At 59.9% G+C, this 23,101-nt stretch overlaps 1 long non-coding RNA gene across 2 annotated transcripts; it reads left to right on the plus strand.

Moving 5' to 3' along the window:
* The first annotated feature begins 208 nt into the window (after window positions 1-208).
* On the plus strand, window positions 209-13,004 carry LOC125612743. Of its 2 annotated transcripts, XR_007343220.1 has the most exons (3): window positions 209-3,680; window positions 5,180-5,264; window positions 6,165-13,004. It is a non-coding gene; the product is annotated as an uncharacterized LOC125612743 (long non-coding RNA). The 2 variants fall into 2 exon arrangements; XR_007343219.1 differs by having other exon boundaries at window positions 5,180-13,004.
* The last annotated feature ends 10,097 nt before the right edge of the window (window positions 13,005-23,101 follow it).

Consider the following 23,101-nt stretch of genomic DNA (forward strand, 5'->3'; position numbering starts at 1 on the left):
CTGCGGTCGCCATGTGCCGCTGGCTGGACGGAGGCAGCCTGGAGCCCCCTGGTGTGAGGAAGGGCCGTGCTCCTTGTATCGGGTGGGCCATACCACAGCTCCGCTCACCGTCACCTGGCAGGACTGACCACCTCCAGGTGGGCCCGAGGGTCCAGCCTCCCCATCTTGCCCCCGCCACCTGGTTCCTGGTGGACACCTGGGTCGGGGGCAGAGGGAACACCACGGTAGGTGGGTAGGTCAACATGCTTTTCTGCTGGTGAAGCCTCTCATCCGGCTTCTTGATTGGCTCCTTCACAAATGATGGTGGTGGCCCTGCTTGTCCCTGGTTGTACAGGAACATTCTGCATCGCAAGGGCGCCACCCTCCTCGGGAAGGCCTGGTGGGGCAGTGGACGGACTCTGATCCGTCACTCCACCACTGCCGGCCCGACAGCTGTCCTCGTGGTTTCTTGTGGTCCTGAGCCTACTCACAGGTGCAGAGGGCATGGCTCCCAGACCTTTCCTCAAGCAGAATCTCACAGAACAGTCTCCGGAAGGAGCTGGCTGTGGCTGCTTGACCCTGACATCATCCAGGACCTTGGGGCCCTGGGAACCTTTGAAAGTCCACAGGCAGGACAGGGGAGCTTGCATAAGGGAGGGGACTTTGGAGGAAGGAGCCAGCCCCTGTGATGGCAAGGACTGAGATGCTCTGTCCTGGGCTCAGCCTCCCACATTCGCTCTTTGACCCCAGGTCCTGTGGTCACTTCAGAAGGAGCGGAGTCCCAGGGCAGCCAGACCCCACTGTGTGGTCACCCAGTGGTCACATTGGAACAGATCTGCGTTCTACCCAGGGTCCCAGGAAGGCCTGAGCTGGGAAAGAACTGTTCCCAGGCACTTGGGCCAAGGGAACTTTTCTATCGGGGGCCGGGACAGAGGCTGATGTCTTCCAGGCTGCTCTGCTGGGCAGAGGGGAGCCTGGTTTTCTCAGAAGCAAACACAGCTGGGCAGCTTCACAGCCCCAGGTGCCTGCTTGGGGGATGAAGTCTGCATCCTCAGGGATGTCCTCAGCCTGAGCGGGTGCTGTCACCTATCCAGGCCCCGGGGTGGGGGGTGTCTTCCTCCCCCAGGATGAAAGGAATGGGTGAGGCCATGTGAGAACCCCACCCTGGGTCCCCAACAACAGCTTGGAAAGGCTGACCCTGCCCTCTGTCCATGGTCATTTGCAGCAACTGCACTCCTTAGCTCTAGGGCCTGGCAGTGACCATTGGGGACTGAGTGGGAGGGGCCTGCAGCATGGAGGAGGTCCCCATGAGCCCCTGGCTCCAGGTGTCCCCTTTTAGCCCATCCTGCTGCACTGCTCTAGGGACTTGGGGTCTGGTCCCTCTCCTGGGGTGAGGGGAGCCCATAAGTAGCTGTCACTAGGCAGCTCCCCAGCCACGCATGATTATCACAGGGCCAGAGGTTCTGAACCCCTAGACCAATGGCCTGGAGGTGGAGAGCAAATCCTCTGCATCTAGTCAGTCTGATGGTTGCTCCCAGAGCCGGTTGCACTGGGCCCCCAGTTGCTTCCACACCCTGGCCCTGGGAATGGGCCAGGCTGTCTTTGAGAAGTCGTGCCCTCCCTGGTGCATCTGAAAGAGCTGTCCAGCCCCGACACCCACCCGGGAGATCCGAGTCTGCAGAGGAGGTCTGGGAATCCCTGGCGCACTAGTCCTGTGAGCTGGTCCTGGAGTGCAGACTGAGGCGTGGGTGGTATGCGTCTGGACACAGGAAGGCTGGGACTGCTGCTCCTGACCCTTCCTGCTTGGCCCAACCTCCATGAACCCCACCTGCAGAAGCCAATCCACTCAGAGCAGGGCTGGGCTGGGCCACCCCTGAGTGTCCACCCGGTGTCCTCCTGCTTTCAAAGGCACTGGGGTGAGGGCAGGTATGAGTGGAACCCGATGGCAGCCAAGGTGCAACGGGGCTAGCACTTGCCCAGGCAGGGACACCCCGAGATCAGGCCACTCTCACCAGCCCCAGGGTCCTTGGGTAAACAGCTGTGACCCAACTCTGCCAGAATTCAGCTGTCTCTCTGGCCACCAGGGCTGGCCATCTGTCATACACCTGAGGCCAACTATCACCACTTTGCTATAGTGCAGGCTGGTTGGGGGCCTTGGGGCACAGCCCAAGCCTGTGCAGGGACTCAGCGTGTATCCCGCAGTCGCCTGGTCACCAGCCTAAGCCCCCTGCCTTCCTCTGAGGGACCCTCATCATCATGACTGCCCCAGTGCCTCCCACCTCCACTGCTCGCCCTGCGCCCTGCGCCCTGCCCCCTGCCAGGCTTTCCCAGCTCCTGCCTCTGTGCACCTGCAGTCCAGACCCCAGGTTGCTGCTCCCCGACCAGGTGCCTGCACATCAGGGCAATGGGAGAGAGGGACAGTGCCGGAGGCAGGAGACAGGGAAGGGGCAGAAGCGGAGGCCTCATTGTGGACTGGGCACTTGGCTACATAATGGACCTGTGGTGTAGGGTGCCAGGCTAGAGTGCCTGCATCTTACCACTGGAAAAACTGAGAGTTGGAGCCCCTAGCTTATTTCTGATCTCTATCCACTGCGTTTCAGTGCCCCAGAGACCTGGACAATTGCAGATGGTGCTGGGTGACCAGCATCCCCACCAGGATCCCCTCCTGTCTCTGCAGGGTCTTTTGGTTGGTTGGTTGGTTTGGAATCAAACTCGGGGCCTGGAGTGTGCTGGGCAAGCACTTTATCACTGAACCTCACCCCAGCCCTTTCTATTTTATTTTAAGATAGGGTCTTGCTAAATTGCTGAGGCTGGCCTCAAACTTGCAATCCTCCTGCTCTGCCTCCTGAGTAGCTAGGATTGCAGGTAGGACCCAGCTCTGCAGGGTCTGTTTCTCTGATTATAAGGTAACCCCTATTAGTAGGAAAGATGAATGAAGATAAAAAGTCTCCTGCAGTCTCCCACCCTCAGGGGGTCTCTGCGTGTGTCTTCCCAGGTGTGTTTCCTGGGTGTTAAGAGACATTTGCACTGCCGACCTGGCACCCAGGAAGCTCTGTGCCCAGTGCACCCTTCTCTGGCTCCCATGACTTCCTGTGTCCTGGGGGCTCACCCTCTCCTTCTGGAACTAGCACTGGGGGGCTAGGAGCTGCCTGGTGCTGGGCTCCTCACCCCTCTGGACACTGCAGGCTGCCTGGCTGGGGTTGCAGCTGGAGTAGCCCGTGTGGGAGCTGCTCCCTTCCCCTTCATCAGAATACGGAAGAGGGAGAACAGATGGGGCAGGGCTGGCCCTGATGGCTGGCTGGGGGTGGCCAGCATCTACTGAGGGCTTAGCTGCTCGTACCCCAGAAACCTGAGGACATTTCAGGAGCTGACCAATGCCCAGCAGGACCACGGGCCATGCCGGGCTGCCTGCCAGTCTGATCCAGGACTGACCTCCCCCAGCTCCTCTGGGTGCAGGCGTGGTCAGCTTGCCCCTCCTGCTGGGCCTGTGGGGCCTGGGCTTATGGCTTAGGCTGTCACCAGGGCCTGCCTCCCTTCCTGCCCCCGCCTCCACGGAGGCACTGCAACCACCAGCCTCTGCCCCAGCTGATTTATTTTTAGCTTCAGCCCCGCCTGACACCACCATGAGCTTTGCACTGGGATCCGCAAGAGGCGGTGCGGCCTCAGGCTCCACCCAGGCCACCCAGCTCCAGCAACCATAGGTGACAGGGAGGGCTTCCCTGGAGTTTTATGGGGGAGGGAGCAGGGGGCGCCTTGCTTCCTAGTTATGGCTGTGGGTGTCAGGAGTGCCCAGGGGCCTGGAGCTTAGGGTCAGAGCCCAAGGAACCCTGCAGCAGGGCCGGGTTAGTGTCCACAGCTAGAGCATGGGTACGGGGACTGGTCCAAGAGGACCAGGGACAAGGCCTGGGCAGAGTGACAGGGGCGGGACCATGGAGGTCTGAGGGTGGGCATCTGGATAGGGAGGGGACACCTGTGCGGGGGGGGGGCTCATGGGCAAGAATTGTGGGAGATACAAAGTGAGAGTGGCCAGCATGGCAAAGGACAGCTGGGCTCAGGGTGTGTGGTGGAGGGACCCTGTGATGCAGGGAGGGACAGGGCTGTGGCTGGGCTGCCCAGGGCTGCCTGAGTCCTGGAAAGGGCCTGGTCAGGCTCCCTGCACCTACAGAGTGCGGTGGGAGGCAGCTGCCCCAGGAAGAGCAGAGAGTGTCCGGGACCATGCCGTGCAGACCACAGCAGGGGCCCACTTTGGGACAGAGGGAAACAAGTCACAGAGGCTCTGCCCAGCCTTGTCCCACTCTGGTGGTCACTCAAGGGGTCATCAGGGAGGCATGTCCTTCTCCCTGAGGCTTGGGAGACCAGAGGGGACAGGACCCACAGTGGGCATAGTCAATGGGATGAGATGGCTGCAGGGCAGCTGCAGTGAGGTTCACCAGCCCTTGGGTCCACTCTGGAGACAGTTGGAAGTGTGAGGTTCTCCTGATGGCCGCTGGCCACTGAGAGCCGGCCTGTGACTCCTGAGGTGTTGGCGGTGGGTGTGGGCTGAGGAGTCACAGCAGCCACAAGTAGCAGGAGCTGTGCCTTCCGAGAGCCAGCAGGTGCGGGCTCCCTTCTGAGGGATGGAGACCCCCAGGTGGGCTGTGGTGACTGCGTGTGAGGGCTGAGTGTCACGGGAGCACGGAGGCCTGAGCGGTGGGACTCGATGGATCTGCTTTGCACGGGGCCCTGTCGTCTCTCCCAGAGCAGCACCAGCACCAGGCCTGCCTGCTCCCCTCGGGCTGCAGTGAGCGTGGACAGGGACATCCAGGCTGGCGGAGACGGGCACAAGAGTGGAGCGTGTGGGGCACATGCGTGTGCATGTTGTCCTGGGGGGTCCACGTGTGTGCAGCATCCCTGTGGGTCTCTGTGTCTGCGTGTTTGTGCTTTGGTGTGTGTGTGTCCTTGTGGGTGTGTGTATCTGACTGTGTGTGCTGTGTGTCCTGGGGCCTCCGTGGGTGTTCAGTGTGTCTCTGCAGGCGGGGGTGGGGGGCTGTGATGGGCAGCTTCGCCTGCCCTGCCCCAGGCTTGCTGGGTCAGCCAGAGGCCCCCGATCTCTGGAGAGGCCCTGGGCCTTCAGGGCCCTCTGTTAGCAGGTAGCGGAAGCAGGAGGCTCTGGGCACCTCAGCTGCACCACGTTTGTTAGTTCTGGTGTTCATTGCATCAGCCCCTGTGCTAGGACCCAGCTTCCCGGACAGCAGCCGTCTCCCTGGCACTCTGTCTCCTGGTCATCAGACGCAGGCCCTGTCAGGGTGAGCAGCTGGCAGGGACTCGTGTGGGTGTGGAGAGGCCTGGCAGGGGCAGGGCCCTCTCTGCGCCTTGCCTGAGCTGGAGTGGGAGTCCTTAGAAGGGCAGGGGAGAAGGGAAGGAGGGATACTGGGCAGGGGGACGGGGGCCCTGACTGGGGGCAGCGACCATCTGGGAGGAGAACGGGCAGTGACTGACGATCAGGCAGCCCCTGCCCCGCCCCTGGTCCATGTGGCTGCCCTGCCACCCCCCTCCCACCACTGTGCTTCTGTGTTCCTGGGGACAAGCCAGGTATGGGCCAGTCCCTTAGAGAAGCAAATTTGCACATTTGCAAGTTCAATCCCATAACTAGGTTTTCCCTTTTGCAAATTGGAACATGTCTCCTTGGGGGAGAAGGAAAGAGGAATCAAAACATGGAAACTGTTCAGAGTTCACATTTAAACAAAAGCATTTCCCCCTTGAAGTGAATCTTAGAATAAAGACAAAACAAGAGAGATCAAAGGAAGATGTGGAGAAGGAGCCATCTCCCAAGTCAGTGCCACCTGAGGAACTCCATCCCCTGAGGCCCACAAGGGCAGCCAGGATGCCCTCCATCACACCAGCAGCAGTTGTCTGCCTGCTGCCCGCCACCCCTCCCCTGCGCCCCACAGGACTTAGAAGGACCCTGGGGAGCGTTCTGCTGTCAGCTCTGCTGAAGGGCCTGCCAGACTTCCAGTGGCCATGAAGCAGCAGCTGGGGAGGGCCCTTGGTGGAGGCTGACTGGGCACTGCCCCCCCAGCCACAGCCCAGAGCTGTGCTCTGGAGGGATGGTCCAGGCAGATCATCATAGGTGCTCTGGGCACAGGTTGGGCACAGCAGTGGGCAGTGGGCCCTTGTCCAAATAATGCCTTGTCATACACATGCAGTGTCCCAGAGAGGCGCCATGAGGGACCTGGAGGCAGTCGTTGGTGGATGCCGTGGCTGACAGTCCACCATGCCCAGGACCTACTGAAGCCTGAGAGGGTCTGGGCTGTCCTCACCATTCCTGCTGCTACAGCGGAACACTTCAGACTTGAAGGCTTGGAACATGTCCCTCAGGAGGCCATGGAGAGACCGCAAGCTCTGGGAGGTCCGCGGGAAAGTCGGACAGGACTCACTGGGCTGAAGTAGGTCTCAGGGTCTCAGGGCGCCCCAGTGGGACATGCCACACTCAGGCCCTGTGCAGCCCCTGAGGCTGTCACATGCACACAGGCACACACTCGCTCTGGACGTCTCCGTGCTGGTCCCTGAGAGGCCATGCACACGCACACACGGGCCGTCTCCGTGCTGTGGATGTCTCCGTGCTGGCCCCTGCTGCCCTGTCCAGGCTTCCGCCTCAGGCCTCAGGTGCGGGTGGCCACAGCACTGCTGACTCCCATGTCCCTTCCAGGAGAAACAGACCTGGAGGTCTCCCTGGAGGCCAGCCATGCAGGAGCCAGGCCTCGGGGCAGGAGGTGATTCTGGCCCAAGGCTGCTGGGCACCTCCCAGGCCACCCCTCCCCGTGGGCTGGTTTCTGGGTCAGCCCCCTCCCACCTGCGCAAGACTGGGGCACTCCTGAGTCTTGGCACTGAGGCAGCCTGTGGGGCCCCTGGAGCTGCGCTCAGCGGCAGAGCCCGAGGCCGGGGAGAGCTTGGTTGCGGACACTGTCATCTCTCAGAGGCCCCTGCAGCCAGCCTCTTGGGGGTGCCACCCAGCAGGCAGTTTGACGCTGTGATCCCATGTGGGGCCTGGGCCAGCCCGTCTGTGTCTGGGCCTCACTGTCCCCATCTGTGGAAGAGGGGGGGGTCCCTCAGCCTCCCACGTGATCCTCAGCACCTCACTCCCACGACCAGCGGGAACCTTGACCTCAGGAGGGGCTCGATCATGGCTTTCATCCTGAGTGGGGGGGGCTGGGGTCCTGCAGGGCCAGCTGCAAACTGTCCAGGCTGGTGGGTGATAGGCAGGGGTCTGTGGGTGGAGGCCCTCTACAGGCCCCTGTGCTCCCTGCGAGGGTTTCAACCTCTGTCAGGGAACTGATGTTCTGTAAGGCCTTGGTCCTTCACCCTCTGTGGCCATCTTGGCCCAACAGGGAAATGGGGGCCTGAGAAGGCGGGCTGGAAGGCAGTCCTGTCGGGTGGGGAGGCTCACCAGAAGCACAGGCCATGTCAGTGTCTTTGCTGCCCAGATGGCCATCAGAGCCAGGGCTGGGCTCAGCACGAGTTGCAGGGAGCTGAAGTCCCTCTTCTCCCGCGGCTGCCTGCACCCCAAGCTGCGCAGGCGAAGGAGAGGGACTGCAGCCTCTGCCGCCTGAGCCTCAGTTGTCAGAGCACAGAGTGAGCAGGTGCTCTAGGCTAAGAGACATCTTCCCCACAGAGGGTCCTGGACGGGTGGGGGACCTGTGCTGGGGCTCGGCCCTGGCCTGACCAGACTCCCTGGAAGCCCAGCAGGCCTGGTGTAGGGCTGATCCGGCCTCTCCTCAGGGCGCCTCTGTCCCAGGCGCAGGCTGAAGCCCTGGGCTGGCCCAGGCCCCCCACAGTGGGCACTCAGCCGTTCCTGGGTCAGATGCTGGCCACAATACCTTCCACATGGCCTGTTTTGTTGTTGTTGTTTGTTTACCATGAACTTTATTCTGGCAGCAGAAGATGGTTTACCGAGGCTTGATGCAGCATGGCATAGACCCTTCTGTAATGCCAACACACAGAGTCCATGGCTGCCTGCATAGACAGGCCTAGGGGACTGTTTGACTTGGGCTGAGGCTCAGGGGCTGAATCATGCTGAAAGAGCAGGATGGATGTTGATTATTCAGCAGCAGCTTCAGGAGAGGCTTCCAGTGGCCTTCCCTGGGGAAGGCACCCATCCCCCTCTCTGGCCCTGCTGGCCAGGCTCAGCCCGAACTCCAGGCCACAGGGCCAGCAGCTGTGAGGGGCTGGGGCTGTGGTCCTCGGGCTCCTGGCCTCCAGCTGCTGGAGTCATGGCCCAAGCCAGATGGTGCAGGACAGGCCTAAGGACATCAGACAAGAGGGTCACTATGGCTAACTCAAGGCCCCCCCTCAAAACCAGCTGCCCCAGGGCTGCTTTGGCCCCGTCCTGGGAACCCCTGCGGTTCAGTGGAGAGTGCCTTGTGGTCTCCGAAAGGCACACCTTGGTCCCCCGGGGCTCTGAACCAGAGCGCCTCCATCCGTCAGCCTGGTACAAAAGTCCTAGGACACCACAGGGAGAGGCCGCCTCTTCCTGGAGACCTGGGACATCCCCAGGATCAGGGCTACCAGTGGGCTCACCTGTCTCAGGTCTCTGGTCACCCTGGAATCCAGCAGGGCACCCTGACTCTGGGGCAGGACCAGGAAGGCTTCTTGGTGGAGGGGGCTGGAGCAGCTTGAGGACAATTGGGGTGGGCCGGGCGTTAGGAAGGAGGCCAGTTGAGCAGAGGCCCAGAGGAGGTGGGCATGTGGATCTGGGCAGGGGGAAGCACCCCAGCACCCAACCTGGGTCAACAAGTGGGGTGCTGTCGAGGGAGATGTACCAGGAGCCCTGTGGGTTCCCACATCGCTGCTGGGCCAAGGACCTTCCCAGATGTCTGACTGTCCTGTGGCCAGTGTAGAGCTCTGTGGTCAGCAAAAGCCCCTTGATCTGCCCTCAGGGAAGGTTGGGGCTGAGCCTAGCAGTGGCCAAAGGAGGGTATCCAGGCCACCTGAGTCCCAGGTCGACTCAGGCCTCCTCCAGAACTGCTCTAAGCTCACTGCCTAAGCAGCCCCAGCATTGGGACTGGGCCTGAGATGTCCCGGGGACATTAAGGCATTTCGGAAGGATGCATCCAGCTGAGAGAAGCCAAAGCTTGGGAGAGATGCAGCAGGTTCTGAGCAGGCCTGAGCCCCAGACTCCTCTGGAACAGAACCCTGAGACCCAGCTGCCAGAGGGGCCACTGTTCCCCCTAGGCCAGTCCTCCTGGGTGTCCCTGGCTCACCTGGGGACAGAGCAGGCACAAGAGGTCAGGGTAGACTGTCCTGTCTGACCCAGCTGTTCCGAGCAGGAGCCCACTGTCCCATCAGGCCTTCACTGAAGGGCTACAGGGCGGGCAAGTCCCCGACAGCTTCCCAGGCCCCTCCAGAGGCCATCCTCCGACTCACCCCTGAGCTCCCCAGTGCCCCCCTGGGCCGTCCCCAGGGCTCTCTCCAATGCCCGGATCAGCCCTGCACCCATTTCTGCACTCATTCGTTTACCTAGTACGTGCAGGGAGTACCAGTCTGTGCCAGGCATGGAGTCAGACTCTGCGGCTGGACCCTGCAGGGGTCGACGCAGCCACACCCAGGAGCAGGGTGAGGGCGCGACTCCCAGGAAGGCGCCCTTTGCTCCCATCTCACCAAGAGGCAATGTCTGAGGACAAATGAAAGGTCTGCCAAGGCCTGGGGAGGATGCTACAGGCGGGGACTGGGGTGCAGGCTCACACTGGGGGTTGGGGACAGTGGGAGGATTGGCCCCAGGTCACACAGTCCCAGACTGCAACCCTGTGGGACCAGGGTGAAAGCCAACTCAGCCCCCACATGAGACCGTCCTGGAACCCACAGGGCTCTGATGCATCTCCCCCCACAGCACAAGGTCTTGTCTCCCGAGGGAGAGGCCAGGGCACCACATGGTGCTGCAGTGAGGTGAGTCAGGACCCACTCCAGGGCCTGGGTCTTTCTGCCTTCCTGGGAGTCTGTCCACAGTGAGCCATTGCCTCGTGGTCACAGGGTGGCTGCCCGCTTCCAGCATCCCACCTGCATAGGAGGCAGAAAGAAGGCATGACCCAGGGCCAAGTCCTGCCTGCTGTCTGCCCCTCTTTTGAGGTATCATCCTGCCATTCTACTCTGCAATCCCGCCAACACATCACCAGCTCTGCCAGTCACCCATCCGTAAGCAAGGCTGGGGACCTTTTCAGCTGTGCCCTCCCCACCAGCTGCACGTGGACAGACCCGGTGAGGATGAAGGCCGTTTGGACTCCCAGCAGCCCTCTTGCTCTGTGGCAGATCTGTCAGGATCTCTCTGGGTCCAGGACACCGACCAGTGCTGTCACCCGAGAACTCTCCAACTCCTGCAGCAAACTACTGCCCCAGGGCTCTGTCCCCAGCCGACCCCACACTGTCACATGGGTCAGGGGGGCCACCTGCCCCTCCTGCCAGGGCTGGCAACAGTGGCCTGGAGGACGGGGAGGTGGGGAGGAGTGGTTCATGCTGGGCCTGGTGGGTGTCCTTGGTCACTTCCTGGTCACCAGGCTCTGCTGCTGGTGATGAGGAAGGACTCCTTGGCCTCAGGCCCGCAGCCCAAGAAGCTTCCCAGTGCTCTGCCTTAGCACAGGACCTGGGAGTGTGATCCCAGAGGCCTAGGGTCATCTGCCTGCAGCAGGGCCACTCCCAGGCCAGGCCCCACACTCACCCCGCCCCACACCTCTGCTGAGGCACCCCCTAACTGGTTTCAAGTGCCAGGACCCCTCCTTCACGTCCTAAGAGGACACCCCAAAGCCAGAGGCACACAGCAGCCCCGCCCGCTGTGTCATGGGTGTTGTGGCTCCCTGCCCCAGAGCCTGTGTGGGGGACCCTGGGAGGGAATGACCTGTGTCCCTAGCAGCTGCCCCTGGGGCCTCCGGAGCAAGGAGGCCTAGGGAGGGTGGGAAGCACGGGTCCCGTGACCACCCCTGGGGGGGCAGGGTCAGCACAGGCCGAGGCTGCCCTGCCAGGGCTGAGCGGGGCTCTCTCAGGAGCCCCCTCCCCACTCCCCTGGTTCTCACGGAGCACCTGGAAACAAGGCCGTGGCGTGGAGGCCCTGCCACACAGGGCCATCGTACCAGGGGCTTGAGGGAGGAAGTGGGAAGAGGTGGCTTCTCCACAGAGCCCCCATGCACCAGGTGGAGTGAGCCCGGCCTGCGTGGAAGCAGAATGGCCCTGGTGTCCCAGCACGGAGCTGCTAGCTCCCATCCGACAGTGCCCTGCTGGTCCTGGACCAGAGAGCAGCATAAGCCCAAAGGTGCACAGCGGCTCTGCCCACCCTGGGCTGAGAGCCTGGCCCAGGGGGGCAAGCAGGAGGGGAGGATGGGTGGGCTGAGCTCTGGGGGGGTGTCCTGGGGAGAGCCAGAAGGGAGACCCCTGGGAGCTGTGGACCACTGTCCCATGGACTCTCCTCGCCCACTGCAGGTCACAGCCGCCCTGCTCCCCACCAAGGAGGCTGGGCTCTTCCTACAGTTCCCTCTAGAAGCTGCAAACTGCCTTTTGAGTCCCGGGAGACCCACGGCCCAGCTCCATGCCCTCCTCTGCTGTTTGGTGCAGTGCAGTTCTGCGTCCCTGGGTTCCTCAGAGACAGCCCAGGATGCCTGTCTTCCACCTGCAAACCTGAGATGCCAATGAAGGGCCGCGTCAACGGGAGCAGGCCAGGAGGTAGTGCAGGCTGAGAAGCCTGCTCCCCGGGGACACAGCTGTGCTCCCGCATCTCTGTGCCATGGGACTCGGGGCCACAGAGGGGTTGCTGCAGAACAGGCTCTGCCACGCGTGCAAGGCAGCTCCCTGGCTGGTAGCGCTGCAGGCCCCACTGCCATCTGGCTGCCCGTGGGTCAACCGTCGCACAGTCGGGGTAGGAGATGGGAACCCCCGGGATGGGGACCACACTGCACCCCAGCCCAGCCCAGCCCTGTAGCTCTAAGAGTGTCCTGAATGCTATCCCCACCTCCCCAAGGGACCCAGACCCAGGGCCTTCTTGGTGAGCCTTCCTGAGGGGTCCTCTCTTTGTGCCCGGGGCACTGCCAAGGTGTTCACAGGACCCCTTCACCCTCCATCCTGCTCTGTTTCCGCCGCTGGCTGCCCAGTGTATACACATCTGGCTTTTCCCCATGTTAACATCCTTGTGAGCCCTGGGGACCCATCCCAGCAGGTGGCTCAGCCAGCAGTCACACAGCGGGCGAGGGTCCTTCAGAACTGACCTGTAGAGTGCTGCCTCCAGCAGTCCGGGGGTGCCAAGCCAAGCCTTGGCCTGGGTGCTGCTGGAAGAACAGGACAAAGGGGGCGAGGTTCTGCGAAGTGAACCTGGGTGCTTTACCACGGAGCCACACCCCAGCACTTGTATTTTTTATTTTGAGAAAGGGTCTTGCAAGGTTGCTTAGGGCCAAACTATTGCTGAGGCCGGCCTCAAACAGATCCCCCTGCCTCGGCTTCCAGAGTCACGAGGATTTCCAATTTTAATTTTTGTCAAAAAATGCCTGTTGGCTTTCTTTTGCTATGAGAAGAGACCTGAGATAATGAACTTAAAGGAGGGAAGGTTTACTGTAGCTCATAGTTTCAGAGGTTTCAGTCCATGGTCACTTGGTCCAGTCCTCAGCCAGCAGCCTCCTCCTCTGCCTGGTGAAGTCTGGTGGGCAGAGCTGTGGTGCCAGCTGCATGCCCACCGTGACTCCGGGCCTCCAGTCTGTGCCTTTGGACGCCCCACTTTACAGATGGGGCCACTCTCCGTCCCAGCCCCCAGCCTCCCCTGGCAGGCAGCACCTTCTCTCTGGAGGGTTCTTGCCTAGTGCAGTCCCAGCGCCACAGGGAAGCACACAGGCGTCCAGCAGCACATCGGAAGCATGATTCACAGCGTGGGTCGCAAACAGCAGGTGCCAAAGGGACAAACCCTAGAAAATGTGAACTGGGGATTGGAGAGTCACAGGAATGATTAAGAAGATCATCAACTACCCCCCAAAGTCGAAGGCAGAAATGGAATTTAAAATAAAACTGGATAAACCCCCCAATCCTCCTCATCCCAGATTTTTTTGTAAAAGCCTTTTTTCTTACTTACAAATGTAATCCGTGTTTCCCGCGGAATAATCACAAAGCTTCGACAGCTAAAAATAGTGTCCGGGACCACCCCAACCGCCAGCACTCAGGCACCGTGTCGACCCTTATGTCACCTTGTAGGCAGGCCTGTGCCCCTGCGTGTGTGCATGTGTGTGGGCACATGTGGGCACGTGTGCAGTCTAGCCCAGGCAAGCAGCAGCGGACACGCTGTAGCCAGACGTGACACCAGGCTCCAGAGGAAACCTGCAGGGAAGATGGGGCAGGAGGCAAGAAGAGGGCAGGGAGACATCAAGGCCACACCTGTGGGGACAGTGCCACCTCTTTGTGTGGGGTACCACATGCCATAATGAATGTTTAAAAGGGAGAAGGGGGGCCAGAACCAATCTGGAAACTGGAAGAACCGCTTTAGGGACACTACAAGCTTGCAGGGCAGCCCCGTGGTGCCCCACCCCACAGGGCTCACTCCCTGTGCTTTCCTGACCGGCTTCCTCCCGCTGCCATGCTCCTCCTCCAGGCAGGCAGCCACCAGGGAGAGGACCGCCCAGGGCTGTGGCTGCAGGCCTTGCTGGGGTGGGGCCCATGTCCCTGTGGCTTCCTGCTCAGTGTCTTGGACCTCATCCTCCAGCAGCTAAATCTTTTTCATAGAAAAATTATTTGCAAGTATCAGCCAGGAGTTAGCTCCTTAATGGGGCTTTAATTTTTAAATGAATATTTATGAGCTGTTGGGAGCTCAACGGAGCCAGTGTGGAGCCCAGGAGCCTGGAAGTCCCCAAGCAGAGCTCAGCAGTGTTGGCTGCTTATCCCCCCAGGACCCCCGGGAAGGACCTGGCCCTATGCAGAGTGGCCCCTCCTTGTCCTGGGGCTCAGCAGTCCTGGAATCTGCCTGGCACCCAGCTCCCCGACTCAGCTCTCCCTGTGCCCGGCCCCCACCTCTCTGGTGAGCCTGCACCCCACACTGCTGGCCCCTGCACCAGCACAAGCCCTTGCCACCCACATCTGGCCTGGACTTGGCCCCTCAGGGAGAAAGCTGTACTCACCTCCTCTTTCCCCCAAGTTCTCAGGGGCTAAGACTAGGGAATGAGGGGTCAGCAAGACCTGGGCCGTTTTCTTCCTTCTGCCGGGACACTGCCCTGGCTGGATGGGTGCAGCTCCCCAGCACTGTCTGCCTCCTGAAGGCCTGGGTGGCCACCAGTCAAGAGAAGCTCAGGACGAAGTGGCTGGGCTTGGCGGCCCCAGTGGTCTTCAGGGTGCAAGGGCAACCTCACTTCTGCAGGTCAGGTGGGCAGCAGGACCCCTGCCCAGAAGCTTGCTCTGAGGTCTGGGACTGAAGCCTCCCTGGGACTGGAACCTCTGAGTGGAGAGGTAGCACAGGGGGTCCCAGCCCGGGGGGAGGGGGTTGAGGGCCTCCAGGTGGGCCCTGGAAACCGTTGCCGGCAGAAGGGGTGGAGGAGGTTCCAGCTGCTTCCAGCTGGCCCACTGGAAAGCTAGACCTTGAGGGGCACCGCCCAGCCCTCCCTCTGCCTTTCAGGAACCAGGCCCAGCCCAACACCATATCCTGCTTTGCTGGGCTCAGCTGGAGGGGCCGCTGCTGAAAGGGACCGCCCAGTGGGGCCAGACACAGGCCCTGGTCAACTCTCCCTCTGAACCAATACTGCCCAGGTAGGCTGAGGTGGGAGGGGCACGGCACTTCTCCAGGCACACATCAGGATGGATGGGCAAGACCTTCACACCTGCAAGTGCTGAGGTCAGGCGCAGAGCATTCTGGGAGCAAGAGGGCCTTGGGCCCTGGGCTGACCCAATGAGATGGGTTGTCAGCTCCCTGCTGCCACACTCAGGGGGAGACAGGAAGAGCAGGGCAGGAGGAGGAGCAGACTGGGAGGGAGGGGAGGACAGAGTGGGCCAGGAGGAGGACAGGAAGAGGAGGGGGAGAGGAAGAAGAGGAAGAGGAGGACTAGGAGGAGGAGCTGGGGCAGTGCCTTGGGCTTGGGGAGGAGGAGGGTATATGCAGAGGTCTGTGCTGAGCAGGACCCTCCCAGGCAGCTCCCTGGGCATTAGGGGTGGGCACACACACCAATGGATGGTAGGGGTCCCTGGGGAGAGTCCACATGAACCCCCATTGCCCAGCCCAGCCTGGATTTCTCTAAGCTGGACTTCCTAAAGGATTCACCTGAACTTTGATCAGTGGTCAGTGGGGCCTCCAGGATTAGCCAGCTGTTCTAGGAGGGCCTGGGGCCTTATCATCAGGAGACCCAGGAACTGCGCTGAGGCTTTCCCTGCAGCCTCACAGGGCCACCTACAGGCCCAGAGACCAGCCACCTGTCCTGAGCAGTGGTGGCCCATAGAGCCCACAGTGAGGCCCAGGGCTCAGTGGGCACAGGCGTGGCCAGCGCGGGGCACTGTGGGAGCTTGGCTGCCCCCACCTGCCCTACACAGTGCAGAGGCTGGCCTGGTTATGAGTTGCTTAGTGACTGAGGCAGGCCAGGGTGGAGCAAGGCCCTCCCCAGCTGGCACTGGTGTGAGCTGCTGGGCTGTGCCGCCCTCTGGCAGCCTTCCCACACCGTGGAGGAGCCGTGAGGGGCAGGGAGAGGGAGCAGACTCAGGGCCTGCTAAGCGGCAGCCGCCACCCCCTCTGAATCAATACTGCAGTCTCCCCAGATGAGGCATTCACAGGGTTCTTAGGTTCCTGTTCTTACATAACCTCAGACAAGAAGCACATTTCCCATTTCTCTCCAAGGCCAGCCACAGACCACAGCTGAGCCTCCTCCTCGGCAGCCCCAGCACCCCCTGGGGCCCCTCAGCCTGCCCACCCCAGAGGCTGGGGCCTGGTGAGGCGGCTCCCCTGGCAGTAGAGCCAGTAGCTGGAAAAGCCGGTTTGGAGCAGGCTGCCTGCAAGGGGCCTGTAGGAACAGGTGGCCTTGGTCAGGACTCCGAGGAATGCAGCTTGGGGAGACGGCCGACTGGCAGTGCTCAGGCAGCCTGGGTGCAGTGAGGGGTGGCCCCCAGCCTGGGGAGGCTGGGCAGTGGCCCCTGGAGGGGAGAGAAGGCTGTCATCCTCTCATCCACTCTCAGAGGCCATAGGCCTCCTGGGGAAGGAGATGACTGATGGCTCCCCAGACTCCTCAGATGCTAGAAGGCCAGCAGGCAGGGTCCTGGGGGTCCCTGGGAGTGACAGGCCCTGAGCTCCAAGAGAAGGCAAAGGGCCCATTCCAGGTGGAGGCAGGAAACCCAGGTTGTCAAGGCTCTACATTCCAAAGTAATCTAAGTGAAAGCTCCCATTGAGGAGAGGACAAGAACCAGCCCTGCCCGATGCTCTGAGCCATCTCAGGGACAGCAAGGAGCTATAACAGCCTCAACTGCACGAAGGTCCAGGACAGAGGAGAGAACCCAGGAGACGCAGAGTGAGGCTCCAGGCCAGGATCCCACCCTTAGCCCCAGTGGGGCTCTCCCTCCCCTCCCCTCCCCTCCCCTCCAGGACCCCAGTGTGTCTCCCCGTCCCCTCCAGGACCCCAGTGTGACCCCTCCCTCCCCTCCAGGGCCCCAGTGTGTCTCCCCCTCCCCTCCAGGACCTCAGTGTGACTCCTTCTCCCTTCCAGGGTCCAGCCAGTATGACTCCCAGACCTCTCCAAGCCTCTCCAGATGGGGCTCCCACACTTTCCAGGCCCCCTGCTTATCCTACCCACTGGGAAGACCCACCTGGGCTTGATCGTTCTTTTCTTTTTTGGGGGCTGAAACTTGCATGCAAGGCAAGCACTCTACCAGCTAGGCTATTTCCCCAGCTCTGGGCTTGGTCTTTCTGAAGTTCTTCTTCTAGGTTCTTTGGGCTTTGTCTTGGCTTTATTATTATAATTATTATTATTATTAAAATTTTTAATTAAATAATGTATTAGAAAAGCTGTTGATTATATAAACATGAAAAATCTCCATGTGGAGAGAGAAATGGAGAATGGAGGCCAGGAGATGGAAGAACGTGTGGAAGGTCAAGGAATGTTCCCTTCTCCACTGCAAGCGCAGCTTCCATTTGATGCCCTAGAACAGAAACTGCCCCTAGAAGGCAGGTGCAGGGAGCCCTGCAGTCCGATCGAGGCCTCTTCCTTGCATGGCCATGAGGACCTGTCTTCTTGCAAGGAGGGTCCATTGCTGCGAGGCCCAAGTCCACATGGCCAGGAGCCATGGCCAGGAGAGGGGAGGTCAGCCATCAGGGTGGGGGACGGGCAAGAGGTGCAGGGACTACCGCCCCAGAACACTCCCTTGGCTCAGGCCTGTGAAGTCAGGCCTTCCATGTGACATGGACCAGGAAGGCATTGTCCCCACAACGTGGGCCCCAATTTAAATGTGGCTGCACTTCAGTGTATAAAATATTCACATTGTCTTTCTGAATAAGTGAATTATTGATGGTGCTGCCCATGAACTATTCATGTCTGACTTTGACTCTCAGACAGCACATGTGAGTGACAGGCTGGCGTCCCCAGGTAGAAGGTGGGCTAACCCTGGGGACATGCCCTCATCTAGAGCCATGACACTCCTCTCAAGGAAACTCCAGAGTGCATGGGCCTGCAGCAGCTTCAGTGGCCCTTCCTGACCTACCTTCACCTGACCCTGGCCGGGCCGACAAGCAGGAGATGCCCAGGGATGCTGGGGGAGAGGAACTCATGTACTGTGCTGCCCACTGTACCATGCCAGGAGCCCAGTGAGCCACTGTCATTGCAGAAAACCATGAACCGCAGAGGGAGAGGGGCAGCAGCAGGGAAGGACACAGCCCTGTACCAAACCTTCCTGGTCCCTGGACGTGGGGAAGAGGGCTCATCCAGGAGCCACAGGGCTGCAACCCAGAGGCACACAGGCTGGCCACCTAGGAGAGCCCTCTGCTGCCCTGAGACCTGGCCCTGTAGTCTCTGCGGAGTCTGCACAGCATGAGAGGATAGGTGCCCTCTGCTGGCTGCTGTGCAGAAAGATATGGCTCACAGTCTCATCCAAGTGCTGTCCTTACAGCGGCAGGTTCCCACTGCTGCACCAACACCCACGAAGCACCAGATCCCACACTGCACCAGCACCCACTCAGCACCAGCACCCACGCAGCACCAGGTCCCATGCTGCACCAGACCCACACTGTACCAGCACCCGTGCTGCACCAGGTCCCATGCTGCACCAGCACCCACACTGCACCATAACCCACACTACACCAGCACTCATGCTGCACCAGGTCCCATGCTGTACAAGCACCCATGCAGCAACAGCACCCACCCTGCACCAGGTCCCATGATGCACCAGCACCCATGCAGCACCAGCACCTACCCTGTATCAGGTCCCATGCTGCACCAGGTCCCATGAAGCACCAGCACCCACACTGCACCAGCTCCTACCCTGCACCAGCACCCACCTTGTACCAGCACCCACGCTGCACCAGCTCCCACCCTGCACCACTACCCACACAGCACCAGGAGCCACGCAGTACCTGGCTCCCAAGCTGTCTGTAGCCTCCACTGTGCACCCAGTGCCAGTGCCACCCAAGGACACACACCGTTCATAATCCAAGTAGTCTGCCCAGGAGAGACACACATCCATAGCCTTGTTCATGCACCTGTGGACAGGCTGGCTTCTTGTTGGGGGGCCTCTAGGAGACCATGGAGCAGGGAGAGAGGGACTGGAGGCTGATGGTTCCACGTAGCCACACCTCCTGGAGGCCAGGCCTCACCCCCTCCCCGGAGCATCAACCAGGCTTTTCTGCAGTGCTGCTCTGGGGACTGGGCTCCTGCCTAGGAACCTTGGCATTTCCAGCTCCCATCCCTGCTAATCCCAGCTGATCAGACATGCCCAGCACTGTCCAGGAGGCCCATGGGACTGGGCTCCAAGGAACACGTGCTCAGTGTGCACAGAACTACCTGGGGTCAATCCACCCCGGCACCAGGGTTAGTGGGGCCCTGGGAAAGACAGGGAGGGCTGGACTGCTGGGTCCAGCCACTTTTGAGCACCAGATTTAGGGCAGGTAGCTACACACTTGCTTTCATTTCATTTATGTACTGCAGGCTCATATTGCCGCACACACTACTCAGCATGTAGTACATTCCAGGTGTGCAAAGCTTCCGTAAGCAGAGGGGTCCTGACCAAATCTCAGCTAGGCCCCTCCTGGGAAAATTCCACATGCAAGAACTTTCCAGGGACTGAGCCACAGGACAGGGTGCTGACCCCCTGCCAGCCCTGGAATCCAATGGATGAGCTGAGGAGGTGCAGGGCACCACCTGCTGCTGCTTCTCATGTGGCTTAGGGTTCCCAGAGCATGGGCAGGGCTGCCTCTTCCCGAAGTTGGGGTCTCAGAGCTACACATTGGCCTGCCTTGCTAAGGCACTTGCTAAGCCCGAGCGGAGGAAGTTCTGGAAGAGTCCCTGGGCACAGGGGCTTGGGCACTGGTGGAAGATGAAGAAGTTGTGGGAAAGCAGGGGACCTCAGGGAGGAGGGCCAGGGACCCAGGGCTGGGATAGGGCGGTCCAGGAGGGCCCTGTGGAGGATTTGTCTTCATTATATCTGGTAGAGGATTTAAAACTGTTGGAGACAAAATTACAAGATTAGTGCAAAGATATAACTGGATGATGAGCTGGCCACTGAGCCTGGTTGGACTGATCACAGGTGCACACTGGGCAGTTCACCTCAGGGCTCTGTCCCAGGGGCCTCCAGGACAGTGCTGGGTGTCTGCCTAGCTGGGACTTCCTAGAGCTGGGGTGCTATAAACATCAAGTTTCCTAGGTAGGAGAAGTCCTAGGGGAGAGGGCCAATCCATGTGGCCAGTCCCTCTCTTCCTGCTCCATGCTCTCCCAGAGGCCCTGACCCCGGAGCCAGCCTGCTCAGAGCTACGTGGAAGATCTATTTTACAGAATGGGTGCCCTAGGAGTTGAGCAGAGGAGGGGGCCTGGGGAAGAAAAGAGGGGAGGAGGTGAAAAGGAGAGGTGACAAGCAGGCTGTCTTCTCCAGGAGACTTTCCTTGAGGGTCAAAGCAGAGGACACGTCCCTAAGCCAGTGGCCTGGGCCCCTTCTGATCGGTGGCTGTGGATCTCCTGTTTTCTGGAGACAGGCCCTTTTCCAAGTTCAGCTGGCTTCTGTGGGACCCAGCTCCACGGCAGGACAGGCTTTCTTCTGGTTTGTCAGACCTGTCAGGCCTGGCTCAGCCTCCTCTGGGCAGGTCCTTCCACGAAGCCGGCCTGTCCACAAGTTTGTGGTCTGTCCTATGTGTCTCCTTCTACATGTGATCTGGGAAATGTCAAGGTTTTGGATAATGCTCGTTCCCATGTACAAACATAAATGCCTCCCTACATTTTAAACTCTACTTATTAATTCACTTGATTTTCTCCTTAAGTGACGATATTACAAAATCAACAGCCACAAGATTGGTTGGTAGTAAACAATTCCTGCAAACCTGATAAATTTGTTAAAAGATAATTTTCAGAAAAAAGTGAGACAGCTGCTCAGACATATATACAGATGGAGGCACCCTGATGACTTCACTCACTCCTGATTCCAAGGGAGAGCGCGAGGCAGACGTCCCAAGCCGTTCAGAGAGACTCTGAAACCAGACATTCGTAGTCCTGGAGAGAAAGCTGGCTTTTCCTGGGTTGGAAATGTGGGGTTCCTTGACCTTCAGGGATAGGACAGAATTTGCACAGCCACAGTGGAGAAGGCTTCTAGACCAGGAAAGCTGAAGGCTCAGCAGAGAACGCAGAGGCACGTGGTCTGTGCAAGGCAGGTTTCTATGGATTGAAAGCGTGGGAACTGGGCTGAGTGTCTGCCTGCACAGGTGCTCAATTCTTAGTGCTCTCTCTACGTGCTTCAGATAGAAGTAGAAAAGTGGAGGCTGGGGTTGTGGCTCAGTGGTTGAATGCTCGCCTAGCACATGTAAAGCACTGGGTTCGATTCTCAGCACCACATACAAATAAATTTAAAAAAATAAAGGTATTGTGTCCATCTACAACTAAAAATATAAATTAAAAATATTGACGCTTTGGCCAAATTCCCAGCATTGCCCAAAAGACCAAAGACGTACAGATGGATTCACAAGAACCTTGTGGCAGAGTGCGACATTCTTCCCCATTAATTCCGCAGTAATTCCAGCCAATCCTGAATAGGACGAGCCCCCACCCGCCCACCGTGGCCACCATGGCAGGCGATAACCAGCTGGTGCTGGACCCTGGGGGGCAGAAACTCTGCGCCCTCCTCTCTGTGGCTGGGTGTTTGAGGTCTTGGGTGGAGAGGGAGCCTGGATCTCTTGGACAGCACTCAACCTCTAAGGAAATCTCACCCCATGAGCCACGGGACTGCCGGCTTCTTTTCCAACTCTTGTGTGTGTGTGTGTGTGTGTGTGTAATTTGTTGTAGATGGACACAATATCTTTATTTTTATTTATTTATTTTTATATGGTGCTGAGGATGGAACCCAGGGCCTCATGCATGTGAGGTAAGCGCTCTGCGTTGAGCTACAGCCCCAGCCCAGGACCCAAATCCTAAAGGAAGCCTGCTGCCTCCTCCTGGGCACCAGCTCACACACTTTAAAATGAAGTGTCCATGGCTCTCAGGCTGTGGCCACTCTCAGGAGTCCTGTTAAGGGGTCAGTCTGGCTCCTGTGCCTGAGCCCTGGCCTCTCGGCAGCAGGCTGCTGCCAGCATTCAGGGTCACTTACAGGCTGCAGAGCTGGCCTCCCAGCCGCCCCCCCCCAGCAGGCCTGTTGGTGGAGAGTGGCTGCAGCCACGCTGCAGGACCACATGAGCCAGCATGAGCTGTGGGCAGGGTGGCAAAGGGGTCAGTTCCCTCCCGTCTCTAACAGCAGTCCCAGGGCTAGCTTAGGCCTGGAGACCCCAGCAAGCCTGGTCAAAAACCATCTGTCCAGAAGTTTAAAGGAACTATCCCAGATCTGACAGCCATTTGACAGGGTGCGAGAGCAGGCTGTGGCTGGGGGCTGGAAGCTGCCTCCCTGGCTGAGTCATCTGGCCGGCTTGGTTTGCTCATGTCTGCCCACCCCAATGACCCCAAGCGGGAAAGTCCTGAGCAGACACTCCATGGAAAATGAAAGGGTGTGTCCTGGCCCTAGCAAGGGACCCAAAGCACAGTCCACTGGAGAACAAGGATGTGCAGCTATTCTGGGTGCTTCAGGCCATTTTGGTGGCAGGGGCCACAGGCAGCTATGAAGGGAACATCTTCAGCCAGGGCTGGACAGCTCAGAAGTCCCGGCTGAGACAGGACAACTCAGAATGGCTCACTTCAGGGCCACATTGGGCCTCCAGGGCCAGGCAGGGGGACCCAGGAAACTCCAGAACTGTGCCCTCACTCCTGACACTGGCTGTTACATCGGTGGGGGGTGTTATGTGTGTGGTCCTGGTTGATGGGGTGGGGGTCAATTATCTCTACCCTGCTCCCAGGCTGTCCCTCCACCCCACCCCACCCCCTTGGTGGGGATCTGGGGATGGTCCAGTTTGAAGCAGGGGTGGGGCTGGAAGTGGTGGGGACATGGCTGTCCTTTACTATGGAGAACTTGCTCCCTCTAAGAGAGCACTGGGCACAGTCCCTGGTGGGGGGGACACAGCCTTAGGGCTCCCTTTGCCTCATTTCCAGCCCCTCTGGCAACCTCCCCACGCTCTGTTCCAGGAGCAGCCCTGATGGGTACAGGTGCGTAGACCATGGCCGGGCATGGACACATCACTGCCTTTCCTGGAGAGTGCTGGCCCTGAACACTGTACTGTGCTGGCTGAGGTGGCCCAGCAGGACACACTTCACGGCAATGTCCGTGCTGGCTGTGCCATGGTGGCTGCCATTTGCCTGCCCACTCCCTGGTCCTGAGGGCCCCTGTGGCTGTGCCACAGTTGGTGCATCTCCAGCAGGATAGGAGGGCTGTCCCTGGGGCTTCATGGTGGGGCCTTGTCACAGCTGTCCCAGGTTCAGCACAGTGCAGCCTTGCTTGGAGGGACAAGGACAGCCTGAGAAGAGCTAAGATGAGGGGAAGCCCACACTGTCTTCTGCAGGTGCACAGATCCCTGGAGAGGACTGAGGTGATAGCTCTGCTTCCATGACAACCG

The sequence above is a fragment of the Marmota marmota genome, unplaced genomic scaffold, assembly GCF_001458135.2.
Source record: "Marmota marmota marmota unplaced genomic scaffold, marMar, whole genome shotgun sequence".
NCBI lineage: Eukaryota > Metazoa > Chordata > Mammalia > Rodentia > Sciuridae > Marmota > Marmota marmota.